Consider the following 16,635-nt stretch of genomic DNA (forward strand, 5'->3'; position numbering starts at 1 on the left):
ACTTGACATTGACTGAGGAGAGCTCGGTCGAAAGCTCGTGGGATTTTAACCACCTGACGCGGCTGGAAGCACGAGCAAATTTTACTAAGGAGAGATATCTTATACACAGTTTAGAACACTTCAAATTCCTGATGATCTCCTGAAGAGGATACCTGCACGGAAAACGAATTGTTGAACCTAAGGAGACAAAAATGACGCTGCCTAACTGAAAAGATAGCAGGTCTATATAGAAGGAATCCTTAATTACAGCCTGTTTGGCTGGTCTTTATAGTATCTTTTCTTGTCCTAATGTACATTTCGTAGTCACAGCTTGTCATCAGGATTTCTATAGTTATGTAAGGAACTTCATTGTGATGTCGACAGGCCTCAAGCGCTTATCTGTTAATTTTGTAGATTTCCTTTGAGGGTAGTGCATTGACTGCGAAGTTAGATGTTCCAGTCTCGTAAGAAGCACATTGTTATTGTTGCAATAAATCAACAAAATTCACAGATACACTTTTCTAGCGTCTTTACATCACAATGAAGGCCCTTGTATTAGAACAGAAAACTGATAATGTTGCTATGACTTCTAAATATACATAAAAACGCTATGGATGAATTTTATTATTGAGTTTTATTTTGTTTTAGTGTCTTATTAGCAGATAGTACGGAAACCAGGAAATATCTACATGGTTTTTGTAATTTTATTTAAATCATTAGTGCTCCTTATATTTTCTGTTCTGTCCCACTCTATCCACTGCCAAGCATTTACCTCTAGCAAAAACCTACTTTTTGTAACCTATCGATTCAGGGTATAAACTTTTAATAGGTGCACAAACAGAAGTAGAACTGTGACGTTATTTATTTTGATTTTGCATGTATCTGGTGTCAAATTCTCTGCAGCTCTTTCCTACATACCTTACACCACATGTGCTGCATTTTAACTGGTTGATTCGTCGTTACTGACATAGATTTGTTTTTAGGAATATTTATGCTAGACTACTATGAATTAACCTTTAGGTTTCTTCATATATGCTACTGGCCATTACAATTGCTACACCAAGAAGAAATGCAGATGATAAACGGGTATTCATTGGACATATATATTATACTAGAACTGACATGTGATTACATTTTCACGCAATTTGGGTGCATAGATCCTGAGAAATCAGTACCCATAACAACCACCTATGGCCGTAATAACGGCCTTGATACGCCTGGGCATTGAGTCAAACAGAGCTTGGATGGCGTGTACAGGTACAGCTGCCCATGCAGCTTCAACACGATACCACAGTTCATCAGGAGTAGTGACTGGTGTATTGTGACGAGCCAGTTGCTCCGACACCATTGACCAGACGTTTTCAATTGGTGAGAGATCTGGAGAATGTGCTGGCCAGGGCAGCAGTCGAACATTTTCTGTATCCAGATAGGTCCGTTCAGGACCTGCAACATGCGGTCGTGCATTATCCTGCTGAAATGTAGGTTTTTCAGGGATAGAATGAAGGGTAGAGCCACGGGTCGTAACACATCTGAAATGTAACGTCCGCTGTTCATAGTCCCGTCAACGCGAACAAGAGGTGACCGAGACGTGTAACCAATGGCACCCCATACCATCACGCCGGGTAATACGCCAATATGGCGATGACGAATACACGCTTCCACTGTGCGTTCAGCACGATGTCGCCAAACACGGATACGGCCATCATGATGCTGTAAAGAGAACATGGATTCATCCGAAAAAATGACGTTTTGCCATTCGTGCACCTAAGTTCGTCGTTGAGTACACCATCGCAGGCGCTCCTGTCTGTGATGCAGCGTCAAGGGTAACCGCAGCCATGGTCTCCAAGCTGATAGTCCATGCTGCTGCAAACGTCGTCGAACTTCGAACTGTTCGTGCAGATGGTTGTTGTCTTGCAAACATCCCCATCTGTTGACTCAGGGATCGAGACGTGGCTGCACGATTCGTTACAGCCATGCGAATAAGATGCCTGTCATCTCGACTGCTAGTGATTAGAGGCCGTTGGGATCCAGCACGGCGTTCCGTATTACCCTCCTGAACCCACCGATTCCATAGTCTGCTAACAGTCATTGGATCTCGTCCAACGCGAGCAGCATTGTCGCGGTACGATAAACCGCAGTCGCTGTAGGCTACAATCCGACCTTCATCAAAAACGGAAACGTGATGGTACGCATTTCTCCTCCTTACACGAGGCATCACAACAACGTTTCACCGGCAACGCCGGTCAACTGCTGTTTGTGTATGAGAAATCGGTTGGAAACTTTCCTCATGTCAGCACGTTGTAGGTGTCGCCACCGGCGCCAACCTTCTGTGAATGCTCTGAAAAGCTAATCATTTGCATATCACAGCATCTTCTTCCTGTCGGTTAAATTTCGCGTCTGTAGCACGTCGTCTTCGTGGTGTAGCAATTTTAATGGCCAGTAGTGTATATCTTGTTCTTTGCTTTCTGGAAATACACTAGCATTATATTTTAGCGTCCTCCCCTTCTATCGCGCGACCTGAAACAATGATTTGGGGGATGACGAGGTTTTGTGGCTGCCCTTTGCATTCACGCTGAATTTGCGGTTGCCGGTGTTTGTCAAATTATAAAATCAATTTACGTGCCATGCGCATGTTTTCGTAACCAGGCGTTACTGAAAAGCTCGTTTGGAGCTCTGCCAGCCATTCCTCGCCGCGCTTCATTAGAACAAAACACGCACGTTACAGGCCACACGAAATTCCACGCTGGACCTCGACCGTGTTTGCGATTCGCTCGTTAACGGCTCTTGCGCCCACGCACCAGATGGCGCAGATAACGCACGGAGCGAGAATTAACGGCCACTGACGCATCTTTGCCGCGTCCGCATGTTTAATTCATGCATATTAATGACAATTACGTCGTGTTCTACTGTTTACACTTTTTATTTATCGCATTCTTCGTCAAAATGGGAGTTAAAACATGTTTGCACCTGTAACAGGCGAATGAAGTTTACGAAAGAGACGAGATTTTAATGAGTTATCCATCTGAATGCTTCATTTTAATTGCGTCTTTAGAGATTCGTTAGACAAATGAGTGTTCTTTATACGAGACTGTAATAGAGCTATATTTGATTTCATATCTGAGACTTTTGTTCCACAAAAAACTATTTAATTTGTTCCCTAGAGAGCCAGTGTTGTTGAAACGAGGAAGAAGAGATGCGCGGAAGAATGACCAAAAGAGCCGGAAACAATACCACTTGATATGTGTCTCGATAAAGCACCATTACGAGATATAGTCAATAGTCCAATACTGTTCATTGATTTTATTGTGACCGCAGGAGCGGGGACAAAAGACAACTTACAGATATGTAGTGGAGTTTACAACTGAAGAGAATTTCTAGAAAATGCACACTATTGCGTTGGGCTATTGTTATAAGTCCACTATAAAATGAGGAATGTAAATACCGTATTTCACGTTGCTGACGCCTTGAGCCCAAAAACTGGTTCGATTCAGCTTTCCATGCTAGTGTATACTGTGGAAGTCTCTTCATCTCTGACTATGTACTGAACCCGTCATCCAGTTCAACTTGATTATTCATCCCTTTGTCTCCCTCTATAATTTCTACCTCCTATACACCCTTCTGGTACCAGATTGATGGTTCCTTGATGCCTTGAATATGAGCTGTCAACTAAATACTTCTGTTACTCAAATTGCGACATTAATTTCTTTTCTCAAACTTGATTCAGTGCTTCCTCATTCATTATTCGATCTACCCATCTGATCTTCAGCATTCTTTTGTAGCACCACATCTTAAAAGCTTTAATTCCCTTCTAGTCTCAACTGTTTGTCATATCCGTTCCTTACAAGACTATATTACAGACGAGCACCTTCGGAGTAGACTTACTAACATTTTAATATATATTCCTTGTTAACAAAATTCTTAAGAATTCATATTTGATATTTTACAAGATTTTTTGGGTACTAGAAAAATTTCGTCAAGATCGGCATCTTGACCACGACATTCCGGTGAACTGAAGTTAGTTTTGGATGTTCCATTTCATGGTTAGTGAAAAGTGGTTGTATTACTTCCTAACTGAGAGAACTGAATTGTCATGTCCACGAGATTGTGAATATGCTGCAAAGATTATTCACGCAGAGTCAGTCTTTGCTATAGTCGTTAAGTGATGTTATCGACATTATGGGATTTAACTGCTAAGGTCATCAGTCCCTAAGCTTACACACTACTTAACCTAAATTATCCTAAGGACAAACACATACACCCGTGCCCAAGGGAGGACTCGAACCTCCGCCGGGACCAGCCGCATAGTCCATGACTGCAGTGCCTTAGACAGCTCGGAAAAACTGAACACAGATATCTTAAGTACCTTTGCTGAAAGAGCACCTGTGTCTCCAACATTCGCAGGGTATAACGAGTATAAGTGCAAATATTTTTATACGTGATACATTAAGATGTACACACATGAGTGTGTTGGTGTTTTCCTCTGCATCGAACAGCCTTACCACAAACTCGCAAATTTTACGACTAGATATCTTCTGCTCTATTGTAACTGTACCATTAAATGGTTCAAATGGCTCTGAGCACTATGGGACTTAACATCTATGGTCATCAGTCCCCTAGAACTTCGAACTACTTAAACCTAAATAACCTAAGGACATCGCACAACACCCAGTCATCATGAGGCAGAGAAAATCCCTGACCCCGCCGGGAATCGAACCCGGGAACCCGGTCGTGGGAAGCGAGAACGCTACCGCACGATCGCGAGCTGCGGACTGCACCATTAAGTGGATTATGCTTGTCGGAACAGACTAACCGTTTGACATCCAAGTACCAAGCTTTCAACAACAGATCTGGCGCCGACGTGATAGTAGACATTAATTAATGCCTTGCTCCCCCCACATGTACTTAAAAACACACACACACACACACACACACACACATATATATATATATATATATATATATATATATATATATATATGTGTGTGTGTGTGTGTGTGTGTGTGTGTGTGTGTGTATGTCGCGCGGGATTAGCCGAGCGGTCTACGGCGCTGAAGTCACGGACTGTGCGGCTGGTCCCGGCGGAGGTTCGAGTGCTCCCTCGGGATTGGCTGTGTGTGTTTGTCCTTAGGATAATTTAGGTTAAGTAGTGTGTAAGCTTAGGGACTGATGACCTTAGCAGTTAAGTCCCATAAGATTTCACAAACATTTGAACATATGTGTGTGTGTGTAGCATGTTTTTAAGTACATGTGGGAGGAGAACACACGAGGATATTGGTCTATCTACTCGCTTATATATATATATATATATATATATATATATAAGCGAGTGGGTAGGCCAATTTCCTCGTGTGTCTCAGCAGTTACTTAAAATTTCTTTTTGAAATTGGAATGTGTAGCTGGAGTCAGCCCAAACACATATTGCTCATCACATCATTCATGCTATATCCAGTGGTCGACGGAGAGTGTCTGTTGCCCGCATCTCGTGGTCGTGCGGTAGCGTTCTCGCTTCCCACGCCCGGGTTCCCGGGTTCGATTCCCGGCGGGGTCAGGGATTTTCTCTGCCTCGTGATGGCTGGGTGTTGTGTGCTGTCCTTAGGTTAGTTAGGTTTAAGTAGTTCTAAGTTCTAGGGGACTTATGACCACAGCAGTTGAGTCCCATAGTGCTCAGAGCCATTCGGGAGTGTCTGTTTGGTTCCCGTTAAAAAAAAAATATTTTTAAAGTCGAATTAACAGGGACAGTAAAAGCGTAAGAATAACCCGTACTCCATCAGCGACAGCACCGTCCTAGCCCGCACTGACTTCTACCACCATGCAGGAGCGCTATTCGGTCGTTGCTAGAATACTGGTTGTTGTTACTGTTTTACAATTCCTATTAATAATTACTGATGAAACGATTATCGCACTAGACTAGCTTGGAACCGCTATATCGATTGGGCACGTGAAATTCCGCTTTAAAAATTATTTTGTATGTAACGGGAAATAAGCCGACGCTTTCAATCTCGTATGAAAGACGTGACGAGCAGTACTTGTTTGGGCTGACTCTAGTCACACACTACAAACACGAAACTGCAAATAAGAGTCTAAACACCGGAGAAATTTCGCCTGACGTCTCTTAGAAGGAACGCCCTCAATGTTAAGAAAATTTGATGATTTATTCTAGAGAAAGAGCTTCACAAATTGATTAAGTCAGTAACACGTTGGTCCGTCCCTGTTCATGCAAGTTATTCGGGTTGACATTGATTGATAAAGTTGTTGGATTTCTTCGGAATTCTGCCCAATTGATGCGTTAGATCGTTAAACTCCTGAGCTGGCTGGAGGGTCCTGTCAATAATGCTCCAAACGTTCTCAATTGGGGGGGGGGGGGGGGGGAGGGAAGATGCGGCGGTCTTGCTGACCAAGGTAGGGACTGGCAGGAACAAAGACGGGCACTAGAAGCTCTCGCGGTGTTTGGGCGGCCGTTGCCTTATTGAAATGTAAGCCCACTACGACTTGCCAAGAAGGGTAACGAAACGGGGCGTAGTATATCGTCCACTTTAAGCTCTGCTGTAAGGGTGCCGTGATGACGACCAGAGTGGTCCTGCTGTGCAATGAAATGGGATCCCAGATCGTCACTCCTGATTGTCGGACTGTACGGCGGGCGACAATAAGGTCTCTGCAGACATGCCTTCGGACTGGAATGCCATTGACTGGAGTAGAACCCTGACGACCAGCGAGGACGTGTCTGGAGACCCCACTGTCAACAATGGAATATCAACCCGACTGTCGTCTGACGTAAGGCTCGACAACCAGAAGTGAAGGTCTGTGGTGCCATTCCACTTCGGAGCTGGACCCGCTTGGTTGTCATCCACAGCAACCTTAAACCGCGGCGGTACGTCGAGTTTATTCTTCGCCATGTTTTGTTTCCCTTCATGGCAAGCCATCCTGTGTTTACGCTTCAACAATATAATGTCTGCCCGCACACAGCGAGAGTTTCTACTGCATATCTTCGTGTTTGCCAGTCCCTACCTGTCCAGCAAGGCCCCTTCATCTCCTCCCAATTGAGAAACTTTGGAGCATTATGGGCGCGGCCTTCCAACTAGCTCGGCAGTTTGACGGTCTAACGTCCCTAATGGACAGAATGTGGCACGGTACCACTCCGGAGGACATCTAACAACTCCACCAATCAGTTCCAAGCCGAATAATTGCTCGCATACGGACCGGGGTGGACCAACGTGTTATTAACTTGTTCAATTTGTGAAGCTCTTTCTCCTGGATAAATGACCTAAATTTTGTGAAATTGTAATCATTTGTTTGTCTGTGCATTTGGATCGCACCTACCGAATTCCTTCGTGGTGCTTTTTTATTTTGAAAAGTAACGAAGATTTTGCAGAGTAGTGATTTTGGTGATAATATACTGTATGCATTGTCTGTATTCATAGGGTGAACCAGAACTCCACCGACAAATTTTCGTAGGTTGTTCAGGTGCACCTGAGCATTTCGGTACAAGGGACGCGTGATCTCCGGCGGTTTGTTATAGAGCAGTAATTATTATTTATTTGGTTTGTTCATGTAGTCACCCTTGTTTCTCTGCGAATACCTTCACAAAAGTGAAAAATTCTGTGTTAGGCAATAACCAAAACGTACAACAGAAAACGCGGAGTAATAAAACATCCCCCGCCCAGAAAAGCACAGAGATGCAGTTGGTGTCGGTTCGGGAACAGCACAGCATAGCATCGTTGTGCCGTCTTCCATTGCATTCAGCGAAGCGACAGAGAAGGTGAATATCGGCTAACTCTTCACCAGTGAACCTATCCACAGTACATACATACATACATTAATCCTTGTTCCATAGATGATGAATACGCCATTTCGTAATGATGTGGAACGTGTCACTGTAACATAAGTTTCCTTTACACAAAATAATTAATTAATTAATTTTTTTACAGTTAGTACTTCATATCTAAGAATTCATCTGTTGAGTAGAAGGAGTTGTCATTCAGAAACTCGTTTAATTTGCTTTTAAATGTAGGTTGGCTATCTGTCAGACTTTTAATACTATTTGGCAAATGACCAAAGATTTTTGTGGCAACATAATTCACCCCTTTCTGTGCCAAAGTGAGATTTAATCCAGAATAGTGAATATCATCCTTTCTTCTAGTGTCGTAGCTATGAATTTCTCTGTTATTTTTGAATTGGGATGGGTTATTAATGACAAATTTCATAAGTGAATATATGTATTGCGAAAACACTGTGAATATCCCGAGCTCCTCAAGTAAATGTCTGCAAGGTGATCTTGGGTGGGCTCCAATTACTATTCTGATTACACGCTTTTGTGCAATGAATACTTTCTCTCTTAATGACGAATTGCCCCAAAATATGATGCCATATGAAAGCAGTGAATGAAAATAGGCATAGCAAACTAGTTTACTGATATGCTTATCACCAAAATTTGCAGTAACCCTAATAGCATAAGTAGCCGAACCTAACCGTTTCAGCAGGTCATCGATGTATTTCTTCCAATTCCATTTCTCATGAATGCACACACCCAGAAGTTTTGAGTATTTTGCCTTAGCAACAGACTTTGTTTCATAGTCTATATTTATCAGTGGTGTTGTGCCATTTACAATACAGAATTGTATAAAATGTGTTTTCTCAAAATGTAGTGAGAATCCATTTGCAGAGAATTGCGTGATAATTTTCTGAAAGTCATTATTTGCAATTTCCTCAGCTAATTTTTGTTTCTTGGGTATGATTACTATACTTGTATCATCAGCAAAGAGAACTAGCGTTGCATCTTCATGAATATACAGTGGCAAGTCGTTAATATATATTAACAACAATGAGGGATCCAAGACTGAACCCTGTGGGACACCATCTTCATACCTCCCCAGTTAGAGGACTCTGCTGGTTTTTCCAGACTATCTGTACTGTTAATTTCAGCCTTCTACATTCTTCCAATTAAGTATGATTTAAACCATTTGTGCACTGTCTCACTCATACCACAATACTTTAGCTTATCTAGAAGAATTACATGATTCATACAATCAAAAGCCTTTGAGAGATCACAGAATATCCCAATGGGTGATATTCGGTTACTCAATGCATTAAAGCGCGCACAGCAGACGTCTTCAGTGTTGTGCAGTGTTCTCAAAATGTTCAAATGTTCAAATGTGTGTGAAATCTTATGGGACTTAACTGCTAAGGTCATCAGTCCCTAATCTTACACACTACTTAACCTAAATTATCCTAAGGACAAACACACACACCCATGCCCGAAGGAGGACTCGAACCTCCGCCGGGACCAGCCGCACAGTCCATGACTGCAGCGCCTTAGACAGCTCGGGCAGTATTCTCAGCGCAATACAGATACAAAGCTAATCGGGACAAGTGACCAAACGAAATGTGTTTGTATCAAACAATTTTTCTTTTAATTGTTTTCTGAAGGACACCTCACCCCCGGTGGTAGCGTTGATTTCTTAAATCTGAAAGGGATTTCATTTATATTACGTTATCTATGTATTATCTCATTTTTCGAGGCATTTTTAACTCAACCGTTGTAAATTTTGGGCTGAAAACTTTTACTGAGATTGACATAGAAGAAAATAAGTCGCTCAGCTTTGTTTCACACACATTTAAAACGGAAAAGACCTTTTTCTATGTTTTATGCATGCACACTTCTGACTTAATTTAATTAGTGATAAATTGCTGATGTATTTTCGAATGATATTAACTTTTATTACTCAGGAGAAACGACATGCTCTGTACCCCGCGGCGAGGATTTATTACGGTCCGCTGAATTAACGGCTTCGTTTTATACGTCTATTCCATTTAATATTCCTCCCAATCAGCCATTTCAGCATCAGCGATAATTAATTATGCCTCTGTTAACGTGCACCCCATCCCCTCCCCAATATCGCATATTTCGAAATGCAAACTTGCGTCAATCTGAATGAGCAACAGTCTGTAGAAGCAGATAAATATCTTCCAAAACGTAATATTTCGATACAACTTTTCGGCATAACTTTTCGGCATTAAAATACTTAGACGTAAGAGTTCGCAGTCTTAATGAGTGAGACACGCAGTATGTGTAGGATAGATGCAGTGTCGTGATCCATCCAAGTTAAGTAGAGAACCCTCAGATAGCAAATTACTGTGCTCAAACGAATTCAACCCTGCTTCTCAACTTTTTAAAGCATGTCGAGCTGTCTCCAATCTCTGCACTGTAACATCAGCGAGCAGCCATCGCCGTTCCTCCTTGTAAGAGCACCAAGAGTTGATCAGGATCATATTTTCCGCCGTACCCGTTCTCATTATAAAACTGGATGTACGTATGTGAGTATGTATTTTCCACATCTCTTCCTAAACCAATGGGCTTATTTCAAAATATCCCTCACTGTCAGGCAACAATCGCCGTGGGGTGAGATCCACCTGTCTATCATAGTTCGGGAGATATGATGTCACAAACACTGAGTTGCGTGAGGAACTGCCGTATCATTCATCAAGTTTACATTTGTTACTTCCTTGCCACAAACACTGTTCGCAGTATATTTCGCAGACAGTATCCACATACGCCGCTGAATGTACCTTCACAAATAGATCATTGTATGACACATAGTTCAAGAGATGTGACGTCATAAACACTGAGATGCGTGAAAAATTGCCGCATTGTGCATGAAGTATTATAAATTTATTCTTTACTACTAAGGCACTCCTACAGTCGAGTGAACTTAAAAGAAATCCCTGACACCTGGGAGTGGTTTTCATAGTTTTCGACTGTGAAGGGCGAACGGCTGTAGGCGAGAACAATAGCCGTCTATATAGCTAAGAAGAGGCGTTGCAACAGAAACGTTCAGAATATCGCACTGTACACGATCGAAGCAGCTACTCCAGTGTACAGAAACTGCCCGGGATCATTTCACAGAGAGTCTACTGCAGGAGTACATATAAGGATTCGTTTATAACAAAAAAATTGTCAAAATGAATACCCGGGCATTGCCGAATTTGTAAGCTAGTAGCCGGCCAGGGTGGCCGAGCGGTTCTAGGCGCTACAGTCTGGAATCGCGTGACCGCTATGGTCACAGGTTCGAATCCTCCCTCGGGCATGGATGTGTGTGATGTCCTTAGGTTAGTTAGGTTTAAGTAGTTCTAAGTTCTAGGGGACTGATGACCTCAGAAGTTAAGTCCCATAGTGCTCAGATCTATTTTTGTAAGCTAGTAAACGTACAAACACACACGTTCCCTTCAAATGCTTGTACGTGTGTTGGCTACGCTTCCGTTGTTTCGCCTGTAACAGTCGTCCATTTGTTACTCCCCTGCCCCAACATTTACATCTCTACATCCATGGTAGAAACAAGTAATGAGCTCGACTGCAGATGCCAAACGGATTCCGTGCCTACTGTTGTTTCATATTACTGCTGTCATTCGCAGATTATCTGATACTGTAGCCTTGAAATATGTCCCTCTAGTTTATTCCTAATTTCAAGAAATTGTTTATCAACGTCTCTAAAAAATCCCTTCGCCATGCATTTTTCCCTCTGCGTCTAATCCTGTCAGTGTCTTCCTTGCTTCAGCAATCTGATATCATTGAGGGTATCATTGGGGGCCATTCCTGTTCACTGATTCTACTGTTTCATTTCCAACTTGGTGATCTAAAACTGTACCCCATCACTCTCCTCTCTTCGCCGGCGAATAGGGTAAAAAAATTTGAAGAAGTTGCGTCTGTGATCAAAGCCAACACACCAGCGTGTTTTATAGACCTTGACAAATACCGTAAAAGTGTCTCGATTTTCTTAATAATTCTTGTTCTTTTTGTTCTATTAAGCCGTAGCCATATCGTCTGTTGTGGATTTAAATCTGCGGCTTGTAGCTTCCCCGTTTCCAATCGGCCTACTGGACTGCGATGTAATTGACTGTGATCGCGTATGCCTAATGGAAATTTACAGTGAGTAAGGCTATTGTTACCAAGGGAAAATAATACCGGTTAGTAGCAGGAAGTGTACAATAAAAACTTCTGAAAGAAGAATCTATTCTAAATCTAATCAAAATACTGATAATAATTTTCAAATGGGTGGAATTTAGTGCAATTGCTCGCGAACCACACGGAGGGAAAACGTAATCTTTAATTCAAAAACATACAGATTAGCAAAGAAAAAAGAGAAAAGATAATTAAACCGTCGCCAGCCCACTTGGGCAATGAATATCCAGAATCCTAAGAAAGGTAATGGCAAAGAAAATTAAGAAATAATCACTGCCGTGGCAACAAAAGGTTGTCACGCTATTCCACAACAGAACAGTTCACGAGGAAATAAATGAATCAGAAAGTATTGAGTTTCAGTTACATAAACGGAAATACTAAATTTTGAAAGCAAAGTTAAATGAAGTACCTGTTTGAATAAATGACTGATTGTAACTGGAACTTCGTTACGTAAAAAAAGTGTTTTTAGTAACCTCAGCACAAATTAATGCAAAATTTGGAAAAAGGCAAGCAGTTTACATTTAATTATTGAAAGATTGAATTGCATTTATTTTAAGCAAATGAGCAACTGTTTTTACTTTTAATATAAGAACAATAAAGTACGTAAATACAGAAAAATGAAATTGCGCACTCTTAATTTGTGCTGTATCTTCAGTTATTAGTCTTGCCAGTAAAATATTACGTAACTTCAAGGAAGTAAAGCTAATACTCAAAACTGCAAATCCGTTAGGCCTCTGTTATGCAATCGAAGAATGAACAGTTAGTTACTGAGGCAGAAAATTTAGACAGAAACTCGTTATTAACAAAACAAACAAAACTGGTAGTAAACAGTTAATCAATTTTCATATTTTGTACGATACTCGGCGATTGCGTGGAAAGGAAAAGGACTCTCCTTGGTAACAATGTCTGAGGACACTGAGAACATAGGTGCCCTATAAATTTGAACTATTGCAGGTTGCTATTCAAGAAAGATGGTCAAAGTTTGTGAAAGAAATTTCACTGGGTTGTGCCTGTACACTATTAGTTATACTCTGTCAGTTAACAGTCTTACGATGTTGTAGCTGTGCGGACGAAGAGGTATGTAGCCGACGACAGTGCTGAACTGCTGCCGGCCGCGGTGGTCTCGCGGTTCTAGGCGCTCCAGTCCGGAACCGCGCGACTGCTACGGTCGCAGGTTCGAATTCTGCCTCCGGGCATGGATGTGTGTGATGTCCTCAGGTTTGTTAGGTTTAAGTAGTTCTAAGTTCTAGCGGACTGATGAACTCCGATGTTAAGTCCATTACTGCTCAGAGCCATTTGAACCATTTTTTTGCTGAACTGCTGGTGTTGCTGCTGCTGTTGGTTGAGAACCATGAGTCATTTCCAGACCCACAGATAATTATGGGGCAGGCAATAGTCAGAACTGCAGCTTCTTCGGCGCGTTCACTCCTACAGTGCTCGCAATATTCGCAAGTTAACGAAGTAGATGCGCCAACAGTGGCGCGTCCATAGCTGCACACTGAGTCTGCGGGAGGGCCCAATAAACACTTCCGCACTCTTTCATCAGTCAAGCTGCTCTGCTTCCCCTCTGCTCGCAAAGCGACAGAGATTCTTCATAAGTAAAGATCAACAACGGCGCAGCCAGTGCAATTTCGTCGTTGCAATCGATACATTTCAATAAAACTCTCTTCGCTATTACCCGGCAATTTACAATATTTATGTTATAATTACAATCAGTTATATACATCGACAAATAAATACACTATTACATCCATTACATATTAAATATAGTTTCTGTAACAAAGCTTACAGAATCAGAATTAGAAGTACAATACAAGTTATCAAATGGTTCAAAATGGTTCAAATGGCTCTGAGTACTATTGGACTTAACTTCTGAGGTCATCAGTCCCCTAGAACTTAGAACTACTTAAACCTAACTAACCTAAGGGCATCACACACATCCATGCCCGAGGCAGGATTCGAACCTGCGACCGTAGCGGTCACGCAGTTCCAGACTGTAGCGCCTAGAACCGTTCGACCACTCCGACCGGCTACAAGTTATCAACTGATATTAAACAGTGAAAAATTTTGGATGGTGCAGAAGGTATTTTATCTGCAATTTCGGTGTTACGGCTTGTCGGAAAAAACTTTTATTTGGTCCGTCCGAATTTCTTCTCCCTCCTATGTGGACGAGGAGGTTTTCTTCCTTGTTTTGTGTGACACACAACAGTGTTAATAATTTTCTATTACAATCGGTATCCGCCAGCCGATGTGGCCGTGCGGTTCTAGGCGCTTCAGTCTGGAACCGCGTGACCGCTACGGTCGCAGGTTCGAATCCTGACTCGGGCATGGATGTGTGTGATGTCATTAGTTAGATAGGTTTAATTAGTTCTAAGGTTCTAGGTGACGGATGACCTCAGAAGTTAAGTCGCATAGTGCTCAGAGCCATTTGAACAATCGGTTTCCGTATTCCATCATCTTCGTGGTATCTGTATGAAGCAAACAAAGGAAATAAATATATGAAAATGTTTTTCAAAGTAGTTGATAGTCATCAACATTAAATCTATATCTAATTCTTGACATGTGTGATATGCAGTAGTCTAGCATCGTTGTAGTGAGGATCCTGTGAAGGACATTTCTTGACTACCAGATAGGGAAAATTTAGCGACACACGATTCAAACATAGTTTCTCCTTTGAAACTGTTCGTCATTTTTGTCAGTTACGTTTATCAGTTGAAATTTACGACAAAATGTGTCCTTCTTCGGGCTCAAATATATACAAGTGTGTAAAGTAAAAGTACCGTCCACGAATTTTGAATCATTCTGACGTTAATCAGTCGCTGTACCACTCATATGAATGAATTTTGAACTTCAAATGGTTCAAAAATGTTCGTATGTGTGTGAAATCTTATGAGACTTAACTGCTAAGGTCATCAGTCCCTAAGCCTACACACTACTTAACCTAAGTTATCCTAAGGACAAACACACACACCCATGCCCGAGGAAGGACTCGAACCCCTGCCGGGACCAGCCGCACAGTCCATGACTGCAGCGCCTGAGACCGCTCGGCTAATCCCGCGCGGCTTCAAATGGTTCAAATGGTTCTAAGCACTATGGGACATAACATCTGAGGTCATCGGTCCCTCTGGTTTAGAACTACTTAAACCTAACTAACCAAAGGACATCACACACATCGATGCACGAGGCAGGATTCGAACCTGCGACCGTAGCAGCAGCGCGGTTCCGAACTGAAGTGCCTAGAACCACTCGGCCACAGCGGCCGGCCTTTGATCTTCCACTAGCAGGCCTTTGATCTTCCACTAGCGTTTTACAGATATGACAACTTTTGTCCCTGAACATCCCTCCATGGCCATCCACACACGACACGTAACAGATGCCTTTCAGTTTCTTCGCTGTCTCTGGAATAATCTCTGTTTCTGTTCCTCTCCTGCCGAGATTTTTGTGGTGTCATTTCTCTTTTTGTGAATGCATTCCATGTATCCAATTTTTCTCTTCAGACTTGTGACTTGTACGATGCGCTCCTCGGAGGCTTTCTCTCCTGTGTCAACCCCTTAATCTCAGAGTAGTACTTACACCGAGAGCCCTCAGTTATTTGTTGCATAAATTACAATGTTTCTACTGCTTTCTCTAGTGGCATGGGAGCTATGCCACGATATCTTAACACGTGTCGCATCGTCCTGTCCCTCCATTTTCTCAGTGTTTTCCACATATTTATTTGCTGTCGGATTCTATGGAGAACGTCCACATTCCCTACATTATCAGTCCACCTGATTTTCTGCATCTTTCAGTGGCTCTGCATCCCAAATGACTCGATTCACCTTTTCTCTAGTTTTCCCCACAGTGCATGATTCAGTTCCACACAACGTTGCGCTTCAAACGCATATTCTCAAAAACGTCTTCCCCAAATTCAGATCTATGTTTGATACTAACACACTTCTTTTGGTGAAGAGTGGCTTCTTTTCCTGTGCTAGTCAGATCCTCATATCCTGTTTGTGTCAAACCTCATGGTAGCAGAATTCCTTCACTTCTCCTACATCGTGGTCCCCGACACGATAACTTAACTCTAATACCGTTTGTATTACTTCTCATTAATTTCGTCCTTTTTCGGTTTACTCTTGATGCATTTTCTGTGCTGCGTAGGCTCTTTGTTCAACGCGGGGTCCCAAGTTCGATTCCCGACCTGATTGGGGATTTTCTCTGCCCGCGGACTGGGTGTTTGTGTCGTCCTCCTCATTTCATCATCATCATTCGTGACAGCGGCTAAATTGGACTGTGCAAAAATTAGGACTTTGCACGGGTGCTGATGACCGCGCAGTTGAGGGCCCCACAAACCAAACATCCAAACATCATCATCATCATCATCATCATGTTCAATTCATCAGCTCCTCCTCTTAACCAATACGCAATGACAAATCGTTTGTCCTTATTCATTCATTTCCTTGTTATCTGTTACCCATACGATTATTCCCATTTCCTTCTTGGAACTTGTGCGCCGGCCTCTGTGACCGAGCGGTTCTAGGCGCTTCAGTCCGGAACCGCGCCGCTGCTACGGTCGCAGGTTCGAATCCTGCCTCGGGTGTCGATGTGTGTGATGTCCTTAGGTTAGTTAGGTTTAAGTAGTTCTAAGTCTAGGGGACTGATGACCTCAGATGTTAAGTCCCGTAGTGTTTCGAGCCATTTGAACCATTTGGAACTTGCGCTTT

General features: G+C 42.4%; 1 protein-coding gene across 1 annotated transcript in view; it reads left to right on the forward strand.

Annotated features, from left to right (window-relative positions):
• Nucleotides 1-16,635, forward strand: part of LOC124777769 — a 268,850-nt gene that overhangs the window by 136,402 nt on the left and 115,813 nt on the right. The window lies entirely within an intron of this gene.

The sequence above is a fragment of the Schistocerca piceifrons genome, chromosome 1 (assembly GCF_021461385.2).
Source record: "Schistocerca piceifrons isolate TAMUIC-IGC-003096 chromosome 1, iqSchPice1.1, whole genome shotgun sequence".
In the NCBI taxonomy this organism is placed as follows: domain Eukaryota; kingdom Metazoa; phylum Arthropoda; class Insecta; order Orthoptera; family Acrididae; genus Schistocerca; species Schistocerca piceifrons.